Source organism: Malania oleifera, chromosome 10, assembly GCF_029873635.1.
Source record: "Malania oleifera isolate guangnan ecotype guangnan chromosome 10, ASM2987363v1, whole genome shotgun sequence".
Taxonomy (NCBI): Eukaryota; Viridiplantae; Streptophyta; class Magnoliopsida; order Santalales; family Ximeniaceae; genus Malania; species Malania oleifera.
In genome coordinates this window covers 22,601,795-22,620,326 of record NC_080426.1, presented here as the reverse complement: position 1 = coordinate 22,620,326, position 18,532 = coordinate 22,601,795, and the positions used below count along the sequence as shown (strand labels likewise).

Below are 18,532 nucleotides of genomic sequence, written 5' to 3'. Positions count from 1 at the left end.
TGTACGCAAATGGTATGTACGAAGACCAGACATTGACCACGATGTATGAGGTTGTTGTGAGCAGGGTGGTTTCTCCAATCCAGGGGAACAAAAAGGACCATTGGGAAAAGCTGTGAAATGGAAGTCCAAGTACTGAAAAGGACAATTCGGGGATTATGCTTATGTTTCGGGGCAAGTTAAGACAAATCTTGGAGGGTACAATGACTGGGGCAGGAATGACTGGTGAATCTGATGGAAGAAAGTCACAATTAGGTTTTTTTGTTCCACTTTGTTTAGGGGGAGTTTTTGTAGTCATGGTTGAGAGTCAAAAATTTGCAAAAGTGTTGGTTGCATTCTTTATCCACAACAGAAGCAGAATATATTTGCCCCGAAGCGGGAAAAAGCTTGGGAAAGGAGATGTCGTGGTTTATAATTTTTTTTTTTTTTTTTTTTTTTTTAATTTTTTTTTACAACGGTTTCTTCAAGAAGTTGTTCGGTTAGGAAGTCAAAACAGGGGGAAGAATACCAGGTACATTGTCGATAGTTAGAGTGCACTGGACTGAGCTAAGAAATTCAATGTACCATTCCCGAACAAAAAAAACATATTGACCTTCGCTATCATTGGATAACGCGGAAAAAGTGATGGCACAAAACAACTGTTGAGCTAGTCAAATTTCATACTAAAAGAGAACCGGCAGACATGGGTGTTAACCAAAGGCGGGTAACTTTATGAGAAGCCTACAGCTATGTAGGGATTTATAGCTGGGATGGGACGTTAATTGAAGATTAAACATATTCATTCTCCTCCTACGGGTATAAGTTTTATTAGAGGGGGCGGAGAATGGAATTAGAAATTTGATGGATCCCATACCCTGGTCCCAAAAAGCAGACGGCTGCTGCTACTCCTTCAAAACATCTTAAGGCGCCGGCATGTCCTCCGTCCACCCTGTTTGCTCCTACACATACTTGCAGGCTATGCGACATTTAGCCACCGGCCGTTGAATTTTTGGACTCCCCCTTGTGTGGTGTGTGTATATAATATACCTGGTGTGGGAGTTGTGGATGAGAGGTGTTGGCTGTGTTGCAGGCGTTTTGCATAAAAGGAGTGCAGAGTTTGAAAGAGTGTGTTTGCAGGTAAGCTGCGTGAAAAGTAGCGAGATTGTTGCTTAGAGAGGAGAGAAACTGTTAAGAGGTTGAGTGGAGGCGTTGAGTGATTGTATCCCCTCCTCCTTTGTGTATTTTTCATTAGTACAACTCAGTAATCTCTCGTTATCGTGGACGTAGGGGCCGGAAAAAGGTGCGCCGAAAACACGTAAAAAACTCTGGTGTCAATATTTGTGTGTGTGTGCTTTGTTTATTTTTCTCCATTAATTACTTGATCTGTAAAACCCCAACAGGTTATCTGTGGAATTGGAATTAAATCTTTGTTTACATGTTCTGAACACTCACCGTGTCTCTGTTCTCAATTTTGTGCATGAGAATTGTTCGAGATCGTGGAAAGGAAAAAGGGGCAAATTTGGTTTAGGTTTCTCAAAGAAAAGTTAACAGTGAAAAAAAAAGTTCTTGAGAAGTTCATAGGATAAAAGCAAAAAAACCGTTGGTTGCCACTTTACTAGTACTTCAAAGCTTAGTTCACGACAAAGTCCTATAAGTTGAGGAAAGACAAGGAAGTGATCAAGAAAAAATTCCTTTTATGCTTCGGCCGTTGGTCTAACATGTATGCAATGTTTGCACAAAGGGAACCAGATTTAGCTTATGTTGTTTGGAGTTTGTTAGTCGGTATCTCTCTAATCCAGGGAAAGGAGGCATTTGGTTAGCGGTAAATAAATTTTAAAAATAGATTTATCTGAAAACCTTAGAGGCACTTCAAAGGCGTGCGTGTGCTTTGGAATTGGTTAAATCTATGTTCATAGATTCACGAATGCTGACCATGGGCCGATGATTAGTTGATTCTACGAAAATTCTACTTTAGGTTATTGATGACTTTTGCAGGGGGGGAGCTATGCATGGCAATTCTCAAATTACAGAGAAAAAAATTGTGTTGTTCTATCTTACTAGGGAAGCCGAGTGTTGTGTATTGCCATTACGGGGACGCTTGCAAAGAATTGCTTGTGGGTTGAAGAGATTCTGAAAAAGACGTTGGGGATGGAATATTAGGAAAATGTATGTTCTTTATTGTGCTTAGCCAAAGTGCAATTTATTTGAGGAAAGAATTTATCTTCCATTCAAAGTCAAACATATTTGATGTTTATATCCATTGGATTTCGGGATGTGTTGGAATGAATAAGAAATTATTACAACTTGAACAAATCACCTGATGATAATGGTTCAGAGTATGATGACAAAAGTATTGTCTAGAGATAGAAGAACAAAGCATGTCTGAAGGGTCTTGTTTGGGCCAGATTGGTGAGTCGTTCCCCATAAAGTCGGGACGAGGGAGAGCTTTGTGGGTTTCCTCTTGTGGGGGCCAAACCCAAACAATTGGAAAGCGTTATTTTAAATGGCTCTTGCGTTATCAAAGGGAAAGCTTCTCAACCTTTAGCAAAAAGGTTCTCAACGCGCAACGTTACAAAATCCCCTTCACTCCTTTTACTTTTGGCTCCATTTTGTTTGTAAGCTTGTGGTCTCTCCCATTTTTCTATAAGTCGGTTTTCTTTCCATCACAAAATACCTTACCTAGGCTCCCAGCTGCCTGGGCAAGCCAGCACTTGCAGGCACTGACCACACACTAGCGCTAGTTCATCTTCTTCATTGCCAGGGCAACGTACTGCTGCTTCTTCTTCGTAGTGGGGTGTCTCTAGCTTGCATATTATTTACAGTACATTGGGATTTCTTTATTTTTGGTTCTTTGGTTAGTTCTTTGGATGCTTTGTTCAGAATATTTTGGTGAGACATTTCCATTTCTTACTAAATTTGTTTATTAAACTCTTGTGTATTTGGTAAGACTTATTATCTTTTTGTATCACTTTGTACAAACATATTTTGGTTGTCGATAGTGGGATTGGGACCGCCGTTTGCCCAGTGGACGTACCTCACATTTTGAGGGAAACACATTAAATTTCTAGTGTCTCAAGTTTTTTATTTGTTTGCATTACTTCCATTGATTTACTTGGGGTGTTGGGGATTAGTTCATATTAAAATATTATCCAAACACTATGGAAGTATGAACATGGGAAAGGGACTTTGAAGCGGGAAATTGTGTGGCACTTTTTATTTAAGTTTCCCATGTTCTAGTTGAATTGGGCCCCCGCCTGCACATTTATCCACCACTTGGTTTCCCAGTTGGAAATGGAAAATGAAATTGTGAACTGAATTATTTGTGGGTGTTTGTCTTCTGTATTTTGAGCAATTGAACATTGATGGCGTTGAGTGTGATTGTGTGTGAGAATTGAAAATTAAATGCATAGATACGTAGTAAACTTGGAAAGAAAAAGAAAAGAAAGAGGAGGTGAGGGAAGGCCATATCTGCTTGTGCTTGTTTGGATCCCCACCTGATGCCTATGTCCTCCTTTTATTTTCTTCTGTCCAAACATTGCTCCATTTTGAGTTTTTTTACTTTTCACTTACATTTCTTTGTGAATAGGGCATCCCTTCTTATGGATAATCTTGAACTGATTTTCACACATGCAACCATTATATTTTCCTTTTACTTTCCCCATTGTATCTTTCTTCTTTTTGTTTTTTGGATTCACGATGGGAATTCCAGCCATCGAAACAAGCCCTTTTTTCTTAGATCTCCCAATGGGGCACAAAATTCCACGGGAACGGCGACCTTCCCCTTGGTTTGACCCCACCTGGGTTAATCGGATGTTGTCATGAGCTTATACGCTTCTCGGGGCCCGGACGTTTGGGATGCGGCTATTCTCCACGGGGCGCGGAAACAAAGTGCACCATGAACTTTATCCTCCGCGGGAATCAAAACCTCCGATGCTCCGAGAATGAACCCTTGCTTGCTTACCATTGCCGCCAATGCCTTGGGCCATTATTTTCTTTTCTTGTAATGGGTTAGTGATTGGGGGTGTTGCCTGCTTAGTTTTATGTTTAATTTGTCATTTTTTCTGAATTGTAAGGGAGGGGTTAATTATTAAAAATTGTGAAAGAACAATTCTGAAATTGGATAACTAGGACCAAACCATCAAGGAAATGAGGGACTGGCAAGTTAGGTGGAAAGAGTTTGGATTGGGTTAATATTACAAAAAATACACGACCAAAGATTACGTTCTTATTTGTGGACAAAGAAACACATATATAGTCTAACTCTAACTATCTCATTACACTGAACACAATAATTGTGCTTGATGAAAAGCCTCAATAATGAAAGAAAAAGAAAACTTTTGGTTTGCAAAGTTGTTTGATACTTGATCTGGTACCCCAACTCTCAAAAACGTGTCCCATAACAGAGGGAGATCCACTAATTTTATGGAGATCCATGTTTAATTCCATGAAAACTAACATTGTCAACCATTCATGAAAATAGGTGACATTAACTTTTTTAGAGTGGGGGCTCTCTATCACCATAAAATTGATGGGGAAGAAAAATTGGTAGGGCAAAGAGAGAAGAAAAAACAAGTACACAGATGACTATGATAATCCATGCGAGGATCGGAACCACATAAACAATAGTAATACCAATGCAATAAGCCCCTAGGATGGGAAGTGGCAATATTCATAAATTTGGTTGTGTAGCTCAATAATTTTGTATGTATGATTTGGGGGTACTAATATATTCGCTATATCAGAATAAGGTTTGTTACAGAGGACAATAAAATTAAAATGAAAGATTTGACATTACATGTTGTTGTTTTTTCAAAATAGGCTACTATATTTGTGTCTTTAATTAGGGCTGAATTTAAATGGGGAGAAGAGAAAGTTACAGTATGCAATCAGAGCAACAAAAAAGCAAACAAGTTTGGCAAAATCAAATAGACAAACTTCACTCTTACTTATTATCACTGGCGCATATAGTCAAAAGAAAAAGAAAAAAAAAAACAAAAACAAATAAAGTATATTATTTAGAAAGAAAATTTAGTTAAAAAAAAATTCCATTACATTGAAGGATTGGAAAGTTTATCTTATTGATGTGTGTTGTAGGAACGAAAAAAGAAATAAAAATTACTAGCTACGTTTTCATACTTTAATCTTGTTTCAAATTGGGAAAATATGAGGGAAAGGAAAAGAAAATCTAAAGAAATTTTATTTTTCATATGTGGTTGTCAAGGAAATTAATATATATATATATATATATATATATATCCAATCAATTAATAAAAATTTAATTTTATACATAGTTAACATTTCATTTGTAATCATATTAGAACAAACTTTTATTTTTGGTAATATTTGATATAGGGAGAAAATTATAATGAAAAAATTATAATGAAAAATGAGTTTCATTATAATTTTTAATCTAAATTGACCCTTAAGCAAAGATATAGCAGTGGACGGGAGAATATTACATGGGACCTGGTATGTTGTTGATTGGTTTTTTTTTGACTGGCGTTGGTTCTTGTCCATCACTCTGTCTTTGCCGGAAAACACTGGGAAAGAATATCTTACTACACTGCAACCCATAAAAGCATCGAAAAAAAACTTCAAAAATGGATCTAGACATTACATTTGATTACATTTTTAAATACAGGAAAAAAAACATTAGGACTTCGGGGAGAAAAAATGAAAACATGGAAAAACATATACTTGGATGAAATGGAGGACAAAAGAAAAAAAGGTAAGCGGGATGAAAAAAACCTGGAGAAAAAAGGGATGTAAGAGCCGCAGGTTTTCTGAATTGCTAGCTTAATTCAGATGACCTTGTTATCTTTCTTACGATAAATCAAGAGAGCCAGGAGGAAGGCTTTAATTGGATATGAGATCAGTGTTATAGGAGAGCTAGGCAAGCTTTTTAAATGTGGACATGGTATCAATTGGAGTTTTTTCCCTTTATATCTTAAAAAAAAAAAAAATTAAATAATACCTTTTTTGGAAAAATAATTTTCGGAATAAACTTGACGTAATCTTGCATAGATCAAGTAACACGATTTACTGTGCATGAATAAGACAACTTTGGACGCATGACAAATCTCGCTGGTTTATCTAGCGAGATTTGCTTTGAGATTTTGTATTCCCTTTTTCAAAAATGATTATGAATCAATAAATGCATATGGGGATTGCATGTGAGGCATTTTAGGAATGTCATTTAATTTTTATTTTTTCTTTCTATTGGAGTTTACATATGTAAATATATATGCAATTTATCCTTTTAATTTTAAAAAAATAAAAAATAAAAAAGGAAAAATATGATTCTAACCATTTATTGCAATAAGAAATTAATTAAGGTTAAGGGCTAAAATTATTAATTATATGATAAAAAATGTAATGTGAAAGGTCAATAATAATTATTTTTAGAGTGCACAATTATTTATCTAAAAAAATTTTGAATTCATTATAACTCTTCAAATTTAATTATATTCTATCGGGGTCCTGGCCTTTCTTCCAAAAATTTGGTTAATATTTGTAAATTTTAAAACCAAAATTAAAAAAATGTTGTCATTTCATATTTTTTTAAAAATAAAAATATGATGAAAAATAATAAAACTTGTAAAAAATACAAAAAACTAAACATAATAAAAAAAAACTATTTTAATAATTTTACTTAATTGTTATATTTTCAAAATTTCCTTAAGAATAACAATCTTATTGTACACAGCAATTAAAAAATAGCAAAAAATAGCCTAATGAACTTCTGTGTACAAATGGCTGCCTCAAAGCACCAAGGTCATAGCCACTGGTATGGAAAAAGCAGTGAGTCACAACCAAGGTCATAGCCACTGCTATGGAAAAAGCAGTGAGTCACTCACTGCTTGAGTCACTCACTTCTTTTTCCATAGCTATGACCTTGGACTTTTATTTTGTTAACTACCTCTGCACAAACCGACAAACCGAGAAAGAAGAAAGGTTGTGAATAAAAAAAATATGACATGAAAATAAAGTAAATTTTAGTTTTAAATTAAGTTTGCTGAATTGAAAGTGGGGGAAAGGAGAATAGGAAGGATTATATTGAATTCAGTGTAGAATTTTTGTTTTATAATTTTTTTTTTTCTAAATATTTCGGTGTAGTAAGTCGAACCTTCTATAATGAAATGAAAAATTAAACATCATTTTTATAAAAAATTTCCAATACATAAATTTATTTTTTTATTTTTTATGTTTTATTTTTATTTTGTAATAACTAATTTTAGTGTTTAATTTATTATCATTTTTTGTAATATTTTTGCTTGTTTTATATTAGCTACAATTATTATCTTTAACATAAAATAATACTTTTTTCCTTTTTAATTGTTTATTTTTTTTGTTATTATTACTTTTAGAGTACTAAATATTATACATTAGCAGTATTACAAGTTGTTGTAATTATAATTATTAATTTTTTAAATAAGTAAAGTATTCTTTTCCTTTTTATTACTATATTTTTATTTTATCTTATTATTGTTTTTATAGTAATAAATATTACTTTCTCATTGTAATTAGTTAGTTGTTGCTGTTGTATTTGTTTTTACTATTTTTAGAATAATTAGTCCTTAAAATTAATACAATAAATAATAATTTTAAAATGTTTTTTAATTATTCAAGTTGTTCTCACAGTTATTGTTATTTTAAGTAGTAAGTAGTAAGGTAAATAATTATTTATATAATTATAATTATTCTTGCCAATTGTCTTGTAATTATTATTAGTTGTATTTTTTTAAAATATAATAATACAATTAATAGTTATTATTGTTGTTGTTTTGTTATGATTACTATTTTTATTATTTTCATCATGTGATGTATTAGTGTAAAAAAGTGATTCATAGTTGTTTAAAAAATATAATTATAATATGTTTTGCAGTCTATTATATTTTTATTGTTATAATTACTTTAAGAGTTATTTAAATATGATTATTTGTTGCTTTACTATTGTTATTTTATTATAATTAAATTTTTTTTGTTTTTTAATAAAAACAAATTAATATTATATTTATGTTTTTCTTCTTTGGTTGTTATTTTTAAAAAATTATTTTCATAATTAGTTTGTAATAAAACCCTAAGAAGGGGGTATAAAAGATTAGTGGGATTTGGATTCCAAAAAAAAAAAAAAAAAAAAAAAAAATTAATTTATTAATTAATCGGGGATTAAGAGAAAGAAAAAAAAAAAAAAAAAAAAAAAAAAAAAAAATAAGAACAAAATAATTAAAATTTATTTTTATTTTTATTAATAAAAATATATTTATTATTTAAATATTAATTAAATATATTAGTATTAATATTAAAACCTTACCTGAAAGATTGCCTGTGAGTATTGGCAACCGCCCCCCCCCCACCTTCCTTTGCTATTTTCTTCTTTTCTTGCTTTTATTTTTATTTTCTTTATTATTCCTGTGCTGTGCTGCCCTCTAAACTCTCTTTCTTTCTCTCTCTTCAATTTCGTGAGGGATTTTCGTCCGATCGATAATCCGAAGATACCATTGGATTCCATTCTCCGCTGCCGTCATTTCTACCGGAGCGGATCGATGGTAGGAGCGGCGGCGTAGGCGTATCCTCAGGGATAAGTCAATTTTCCTATTTTTCTTTAATTTCTTGCAAAATATAAACCCAATCAACGAACGGACAATACCACGAGAATCTATGGACGATTCTCTACAAGTCTAGCGGGATGAAATTCCCGTGGGGGTGTCAGACCAAAACCTCAAATTTGGAGTACGAGAGTTATTAAGGGGCTTATTTTTAATTAATTAACATTAATTTATAAATGTTAAAATATTGAGCATCTGAAACTGAAGTAAGATTTCTGAAATTTAGGGTCCGGGTGAGCACCGCGAGTGTAATTTTGGGACCCGCAGGCAAAATTTCAGAAAATTAAGTGTGGGTGTTAAATAATAATTTAAATATTAATTTGAAATATATGGAGCTTAGGGAAGGTTAGATGAGTATTATTTTGGAGAAATAGATTAATTAATCTGGAAAAAATTGTAAATTGCAGAAGTTAAATTTCAGGCGCCAAGTGTGTAAAATTTGGGCCCTAACGAGTCTCTCAGTAAGTCAAGTAAGGGGAATAAATTATAACAGTCTTTTTATGAAAATAACGGGTTAAGAAATATGTGAAAATGATGTATGTTATTTTATCTGAAATTTATTATGATAGAAATATCAAATGAAATTTGTGTGACATATGATTTATATTGAGAAATATTTAAACTGAGTTAGATGATTTACCCTGTGAAATATGTGATACTGAAATGTGGTTTAATATAAGAATTGAAATATGAGAAAATGATGAAAGTGAAATGTGTAAAAAATGTATTCTTTGAGAAAATGATCTGAGAAAATGAAGAAAGGTGAAATATGTAAATGTGTTTTGAGAAATACTAAATAATTGTGAAATAAGATATGTATATAATAGTATGAGATGAGATGAATTATGAATTGAGAAAATATCATTTAAATGATGAAATGTGTTGAGAATACTGATATTGAAATGTAAATATGTGAAATGAAAATAATGTAATGTTAATTATGCAATATGAAAATGAGAAATGTGGAAATACGTGAAATATGGATGATAAAATGCCAATACCGCATAATGATTGCGGGTATGTGGTGGTAAACCCTGTTGGATGGTTATGATATTGAGCATGGTACCGTTGCGAGTGGTGTTAGTGCAACCATACGGACTCTTGGAACTTGTGGCATAACAGTCGATTATGTCATTTTGTAGGGTTATTGGGCCCTCCGAGTCTGAATCAGGGTTATAAGCCGGCCAATCGTACTATAGACGGGATATGTGCTATGATATTTGATCTAACTGGATCGGCCAACCGCGGTTAGATCTAACCTTCGGACCGCACAACCTTTACCATGGGGGGAAGCATGACGTGTATAGAAAGATCCTCAGGGTGACCATGAGTTACAGAAGCGATGTTGGTATTTGATACCGAGGATACTCATGAGCCGGAAAGTAAAGTGGACGTGAAAAGTGAAAGAATGATAAAATTGGTTAAAATGAGAAATGAAAGAAAGAATGGAAATTGAGAAATGAAACCGCGTGAGTTAATAATATAAATAATTGATGTTAAGTGAAACTCTCCGCTTAAGGGTTTACTGAATAAGGTGAGTGCCCTGATAGGTATCAGATGTGGTCATACCCGGCTACATAACGTGTTAGGATAGAGGGAAACTACTTGTATGGGCGGGTAATCTACCCTATTCTTAGAAACTTCGAGGGTAAATATGTGTTGGAAATCATTGAATTTGATAAATGATTTTAAAGCTTATAAAAGAAAAGCTTGTGTTGTATATCTATACGATTATGAGAATGTGTATATCAGTGTATTTTCTCAGATGAAATGATGATTTGAAAAGTAAAGTGTATTATAATTGTATTCATATGGCCACACGGTGTAAATAATTTATTCCTTCTTATTGAAATGTGTCTCACCCATATTATCTAAATTTTTCAGGGGATAGAGATAGATCAGGTGATAGAGCTCCATGATCATACGGAGTTAGGACCTTGATATACAGGGTGAGTTTGAACTAGGGAGGTGTGATTCCCTAGGGTTGTGTTGTTTTTGTATATGAAATAGTATTGTGTATTTATATGTATATTGATACTTTGAGTATTGTATTCTGACTGATATGTATATATTATCTTCCGCTGTTAGGTTGTATAATAAAATAACTTTTTACCCGATACCCAATGCCGGTCGGGTCGTATGAATGATAATAAGATTGTTGACGTGGCCGATTTGTGAATGTTGTGGATGACATGTAATTATTTATAATTATTGGAAAAAAAAATTCTATGAAAATCGGGGCGTTACAATGATTATCATAGTAATTATTTTTTAAAATTTATTTTTTTAATTTTATTATTTTTATACTAATTTATCCTTAAATTTTTTTAGTTAATAATAATCTTTTTCTTAATGTATATTTATAACATATTATTATAATATTAATATATGCTAAACTAAAATTATTAGTTAAATTAATATTTTTAAAATTTCAAAATTAATTTAAATTAGAAAGTAATTTTTCTTTTCAATTATAGAATTAAATTATGTTTTATTAATAATTAATACCTTATAATACAAAACAAAATAATATATGACCTTTTAATATATGTTTCATCAATTTTTTTTTTTTGGTAATAAGCACTTATTAACATAGTTAATGGTGTAATTCCTCTAAATGCTGGGTGTCTGAAAAAGGCACAACATAACTAAGAGTTTAATGGTTAAATATTGTCTATTAAATTATTTAAATTGGCATGTGATAATAAAGGTAACAGTGTCATCCATAAAACAACTTAATTGTTAAATCCTATCCATTTGATTATTTAAATTGGAAGGTGATAACATTACTAATGGGGTGATCAACAAAGTAATTTAATGGTTAAATCTTATCCATTTGATTATTTGAATTGACAAGTGATTATATAACTAACAGTGTGATCAACAAAACAGTTTAATGGTTAAATTTTATCTATTTAATTATTTAAATTGATAGATAACAACATGGCTGATGGTGGGATTAGCAAAGCAGCATAATGGATTTAATTATTTAAATTGATAGATAATAACATGGTTAACTATGTGATTAACATAGTAGCTTAATGTTAAAATTATGGAAAAGAAAAGAGAGAGAGAGAGAGAGAGAGAGAGAGAGAGAGAGAGAGGTGGTAAAAGAAAGACACACAGAGACAAAGAGAGGTGAGCATAAAAAAGGCCATTGGCGTTTTAATTTATACACAGCAACTTAGGGATTATTTGGAACTGTAGAAGTACTTTTCAGAAAAAGTGATGAATTACAAGTACGGAATTAGAAAAATATTGAAAGTTATAATGGTATTTGGTTGTATTTAAAATAAGTAGTATTTGCACACTTACTTTTACTGTAGGGTATTATAAGATTATTTTTAAACATATTTTAAATTATAAGTATCAATATATTTTAATTAAAAAATTCATTATATTTATTTTGATTATTTATAATTAAATTTTAAATATTTGCTATTAAAAAATAATATAAGGTTATTATTTTTAATTAACATTAATCTTATTATTAATGTATATTTATAACAAATTACTGTCACAATAAATTATGAAAAAATAATATCATTAAGTAAATTAAAAATTTTAATTTATTTGATGTTAATTTAAATTTAAAAATAATTCTTGTTTGATCCAAAATTAATTATAATAACTAATATGTATTTTAAAATATATTTTAAATAAAAATATTAATATTTTTATAGTTAAAAAATTAAACAACAACTATATTCTTTTTCTAATTAAAATTTAAATATTTTTTATTAAATAAAATAAATTAATATTATTTATTAATCCAGCAAGCCATTACTATATCCATTTCATTAGGGATTGATGATCTTTAAATAATACCCTCTCTTCATAATGAAATTCAATCGAATTTAGAGATGTCATATCTTAATAATAATCTTGTTACTAATGTATATTTATAACTTATGATTATCATATTAATTTAAGTTAAAAATAGTATTAATAACTAAATTAAAAATTTTAATTCATTTAATATTAATTTAAATTTATAAGTATTTTTTATTCATTCTAGAATTTAATTATATTTTGTTAATAACTAATAGGCTATAATTCATAATAATATAATATATGATTAATGTTTAGCAAACAATTTAATCAATAATTATTTTAAGTATTATTTTTAATTAAAATTATTTAGTAAAAAATAAATTGTTATTTTAATTAATAATAATCTTAATATATATATTTATAACATATGATTATTATATTAATTTATGTTAAAATAATATTATTAATTAAATTAGCATTTTTAACTTTTAATATTAATTTAACTTAATAGATAATTTTTCTTCTTTATTCCAAAATTTAATCATGTTTCATTTATAATTAATATAGTAGAATGCATAATAAACCATTTTAATATATATTTTAAATTATAACAGATTACTAAATTTTCTTATATTTCCAACATTAATCCATCTATAATAATATTTCTTATAAGTGGTTAAAATTTATCTAGAATTGTTTTTTAAAATTCATTTAAATAGTTTTAAAAAAGTGATTTTTGAAAAGTATTTATTGTAATAAATATTTATTATATTAGAAGTCGAAAGCTATGAAGTGTTTTTGTTAGGTGCTCCAAACCGTTTTTAAATCAAACATGTACAGATCTCCACGTGGCCTTCGACTTAAACGGCTTGATTTAAAAACGAGGACAAATGTCCCCTTGATATTCATTGGTACATGCAGCAACTTTATAATAAAAAGCACAGACGTCAAGATCTGTGCAGAGAGAGAGAGACTTTGACAAAGAAGAGGGTAAAACAGGAAGAGGGTAAAACAGGCATGTGACAGAGATGTAGCCGGGGGCGTATCCACGTCCTTATCAAGGCACGCCGAAGTGGGAAGAAACCCCTGCGAAAGTTAGGAGACCCTCGCATATTACTGTACCGAGCCACTCTACAAAAATAGAGGGAAGCAAATGTACCCTGCCAAATTGAGAAAGAACTCGAGAGGGAGTCCCGTCAGGATAGAGAGCAGAGAGGGAGACTTTGCCGAAGAAGAGGACAGAAAGGGAGGGTGAGAATTGGTGCAAGATCTGCATGCAGCACACGGTGCAGGGAGCAGAGGAAAGCCTACAGAATTCAGAGCGCAGAAACCAACAAGCCAGGGTGCTCACAGTCCCGAAGACCGGAGGAGTTGAGAGTTGAGGTAACCGAATTCTCCTCCCTCCCCTTATTCTAGGTATATATGTTTGAATTGCAAGCCTGAATGCAGGAATTCCCTTTTCCCTTCCGTTAAGTTCAGGTTCCACTAGGAACCTAAATTCAGAGTACCCCCTTTCTCGAGTGTCAAACCTGAACCCCGGACCCGGATCCTGGTTCACGTTCGAGCCCGTTTTGAAAAACCACTGAGATCTAAATCCCCCGATCCAAACTCCCAACCCGGATCAGGAGATCCGAACCGAACCCACAACCTGAAGCCCACCTCGTTTCAAAGTGCCCTGAACATGCCCTCCTCCGTTTGATGATTCAGACTCGGGCCTGTTTAACAACCCACCGAAGCCCATTTTAAAAGGAAGGGTATCCGAGCTTTTTTTAAACTTCTACAAGCCCACTGTTCATTTTAAGACACCCAACCCACTCACTTAAAATAGAGCCGCTCTACATAATGTTGTACGTTTTCATATGAGAATAATTCTTAAGTATAGTTTAGGATTTATACCTAGTCGATTACAATTAGGCTTGCAGAGAATATGTTACAAGGTAACTCAATGCAAAATGTTAAACAATTCACGCTTCATTCTTTTGAAAATTGAAATTAATTTAATTAATTAATCTCCATTCCTAAATAGGATCATTTTCTGTTGTTTAATTTTATAGGCTAACAATACTCAATCCTCTTTCTCTCTTACTCTCTTGAAGACAACCGCAAACAGCTCTTGCCTTGCAAGCTTGTAATCCATTTTCATTGGACACACAACTAAAGCAGTAGCCACTTCTCTCCCATTATTTCCTGTAAAGAGAGTGATGGAAGTCAACTACCAGTCAACCAATCGCAACAATGCCAGGTCATTAATTTCTCTAGTGCTATAAAAATTTTGCTTGAGTGTCAAATTTAATAAAACATTTTTATGAAAAAAGGAAAAGAAAAAAATGAAGAAAACTCACTTTTCATTATATTTTTATCTCTATATCAAATACTACCAAAAATAAGAGTTTGTTCTATTATAATTACCAACAAAATGTCAACTATGTATAAAACAAAAATTTTATTGATTGATTTGATATATATATATATATATATATATATATATTAATTTTCTTGATAACTAAATATGAGAAATTTAATATCTTTACATTTTCTTTTCCTTTCCCTCATATTTTCCCCTATTCGAAACAAATTTAAAGTATGAAAACATAGCTAGTATTTTTACTTTTTCTTTGTTCCTACATATCAAAACAAATATATAAACTTCAATCCTACAAATGTATATGTTTTTTATTTTATTTTCTTTCTAAATAATATACTCAATTTTTTTTCTTCTTTTGGCTATGTGCAGTGATAATAAGCAAGCATGGAGTTCGTCTACGGTAGCCAACACTGCTTTTGCTGCTCTAATTGGAGTACTTACTTCTCTACTCCAATTAAAATTCAGCGCTAATAATGACAGAAATAGCCCATTTGAAAAACACAACATAGCAATGCCATCTTTCATTTTATTTATTGTCCTCTACACCTTCGTGTTAGTAGCAAAGACATTAATATCCCAAATTCAGAACATAAAAAATTATGACTTACTAAAAATATTTATGAATATCGCCACCCTCGTCTTAGGAGCTATTGCTTTAGTATTTCTATTATTTATGTTGGTTCCCATCCTTGCATGGATAATCTTAGTATTCTATTTACCTTTTCTTCTTCTTTTCCGACTAGTTTTCTTCCAACCAATTTACAGTGATCAAGAACCCCCCACTTTGTTTAAGAAATTAAATGATTTATATAAACTATTTCACGAATGGGTTGGTAGTGTAGTTTCTTGGATACTCGATGGATCTCCAAAAAATTAATGGCTCCTCCCTCCATTATGGACACACAATTATATACATATATGGTTTGAGAGTTGGTGTACCTTGCAATAAAGATCAAGTATCAACAACTTGCGACCAATGGTTTCTTCAATTATTGAGGCTTGCTGATCATTTTTGTCAAGGAAATGGATGCTTATACTACAACGCACTTCGAGTTACAGAGAATGAAATAGGTTGCCAAGAATTAGTAGTCCGACTATGTTCTTGTCCACAAAATAAGAATGTATCTTTGTCCCGTTAAATGGGGTTTTTATTGGTTATGTTTCAAATATTAGCAATTTTTTGTTTCTTTATTTTGTGGTTAATGACTTCAATTTCTTCTTGGTGTTATTTTTAACTATTTTATTTTTTTTAATTTCCTCCAACGGCTAGATATTAATAGTGATATTTGAACAGTCAAATACCATTAATTTGCTGCAATAATTAATTGAAAGTTACTTCTTATGCATCCTATAAAAACGCCACCTCCAGCCCTTTCGAAAACACAACCAAGGAAATATTTCTCATCTTTCTTACATACTTATTAATAGATATCTTTTTATTATTTTCTCTTTCTTTTTTATTATATGGTGCTAGCTTACAATTAAAGAAAAATAAAGGTGATCATGTTGCTAAGGTTGAGTATGCTAGAATAGTGAATTCTTTAATGCATTTAAAGAATTATACATGCCCAGATATTGCATTTGTAGTATTTAGACTGAGTAGATAATACAATCATAATCCTAGGCATAACCACTAGATATATAGTACTATAAAGGGTGTTGAAATATCTTAAGAGTACTATAAATTTTGAACTATTTTATTGCAGATTCTCTAAATTTGTAGAAGCGTTTTTTGATGCTAATTGGATATCATACATAAATGATATAAGGTCTACGGTGACTGTGTTTTTATTTTAGTTGGTGCTATTGTTTCCTAGAAATTCCAAAAACAAACATGCATAGCAAAGTCCACTATGGAGGCAGAGTTTGTAACTTTGAAGAAAACAACTAATGGGGTTGATTGGTTAAGGTCAATATGCTGGCAAATGATCCTTTGTTGGTTAAACTGGTACTACCTCTGTCTATATGTTGTCATTGCCTAGCAACAATAACTCGAGCAAATAATAAGACCTATAAAGGTAAGAGCAGGCATATACACCTAAGATATAATCTCACTTGGAATAATTACTTTGAGTTATGTGAGATTAGAGAGAAATTTAGTAGGTCATCTGACAAAGGGACTAGATAGAAGCTAGTAGAGGAAACATCAAGGGAGTTGGGCTTTAAACCCTTTACATAAACTACTAATGATGACAACCTAATTTATGTAATTGGAGATCCCATGAATTAGGTACAATAGGTAATAACAAGTCATTGAATAGTTTGTAAACCACTATTTTTCTTTTTCTTTTTTATTTGCTCATCCTTACAATGTTGGAATAGTGCAACTACAACGATTGTAAGGATGAGTTTAACTCTTAATGAATCCATAACCTTTGTTAGGGGGGTGTGTTTAATTGTAATTACACACTTGATGGATTCGCCTATATGAGTGTGGAAGTGGTGCTACTTCCTATAAAGATTTAGTTGACTAAAACTTTTTAAAGCGTTCATATATACAAATTTAAGTATGATGCATGATCAATTCTTACCTATTCATAGGAGCATTATATTTAGGATTGTCATGTGAGTTGTGTGCTTATAGAGTTACACCAAAAGAGGTTTGTTCAAGCTTATAAAATTCACTAAGTTCTTGTAACTCATAACATACATTCTTTCACTGCAATTCAAATCGAAAGGTATTGTCACCCTTTGCATCACTTTTGATGATTACCTAACTTTTGTTTTACTTTTTTTTTTCCTAATTTGTTTTGTTTTACAATTTGAAACGTGTGGTGGAGGATTGTTGAAGATGTTTCCAATTCTAACAGTATTTTATTTCTTTAATTTATGGTTAATGGCAATATTTTTTTTCCTTTTTTTTCTTACTATTATTTTCAGTTGTTTTATTTTTTTTAATTTCCTCCCATAGCTAGACATTAATTTAAACGGCTAAATACCATTAATCTACTACAGTAACAGCTCAAAGTTCCTCCATATACAGCCTATAAAAAAGCCACTTCTAGTTCTTCCCAAATCGTGTCCAGCTGAGTAATTCCGAAGACCATGCACGTTGTGAAAAATTTTCTTCGTAGGCACGAAATCGATCCCAATGACAATAGTCTTACCATGCCTCAGCTTCTCCATTATAATTGTCTCACTAAGGAGAGTTTCTTAATATTTATTTCTTTCCCTTCCGTATATTATTTTTCCAAACATATTTAACGGTGCGCGCACTCGTTTGCTTTTCACTCTCGTCTTCTCACTCTAAATTTTCAGACTTGAACTACAGGACATCTGAATAAGGTATGTGAACATGGGCTTACATAAAATAAAAACGCAGCAGATTAATTAATGCTGATAATAAGTATGAACGGTGAAATTTACACGCTAATGAACAAGGCCTACACTAACTCAGAAACTCACCGGTCGCCTTGTTTCCTCCCTTCTTCTTCTTCTTCTTCCTCTTCTCAGGAATGCCCTCTCTTCTCTTTGCGCACAGGACTGCCTCCCCTGAGCTGAGTCTCCTCTTATTATTCTCTTTGACTTATCTTTTTTATTTTTTTTCCAATATTATCTGCGCAGGCAGCCACACGATTAGGATAAGAATCCTATATTTATTTATTTATTTGTTTTTTCCTATTTGCTGGCCAATTGGGGAGCGTGTTGGGATCCTTAAAGGGCATATGCCTCTGCTAAGGATGAGGGATTTACTAGAGTGTCCGGAACAAAGGTTTGTGTTTTGATGCGATTTTGCTTTTTAATATTCATATTACCCAAATTAAACTTATATCAACATCCAAAATAAATATTTGAATTGGATAACCAA

The 18,532-nt window shown here is 31.6% G+C and overlaps 1 long non-coding RNA gene across 1 annotated transcript; it reads right to left on the bottom strand.

The window, feature by feature from the left end:
• Positions 1-14,195: 14,195 nt before the first annotated feature.
• On the bottom strand, positions 14,196-18,247 carry LOC131165458 (uncharacterized). The gene is made up of 2 exons (XR_009139576.1): positions 18,130-18,247; positions 14,196-14,546 (listed from the first exon to the last, which is right to left on the bottom strand). It is a non-coding gene; the product is annotated as an uncharacterized LOC131165458 (long non-coding RNA).
• Between the last annotated feature and the right edge of the window lie 285 nt (positions 18,248-18,532).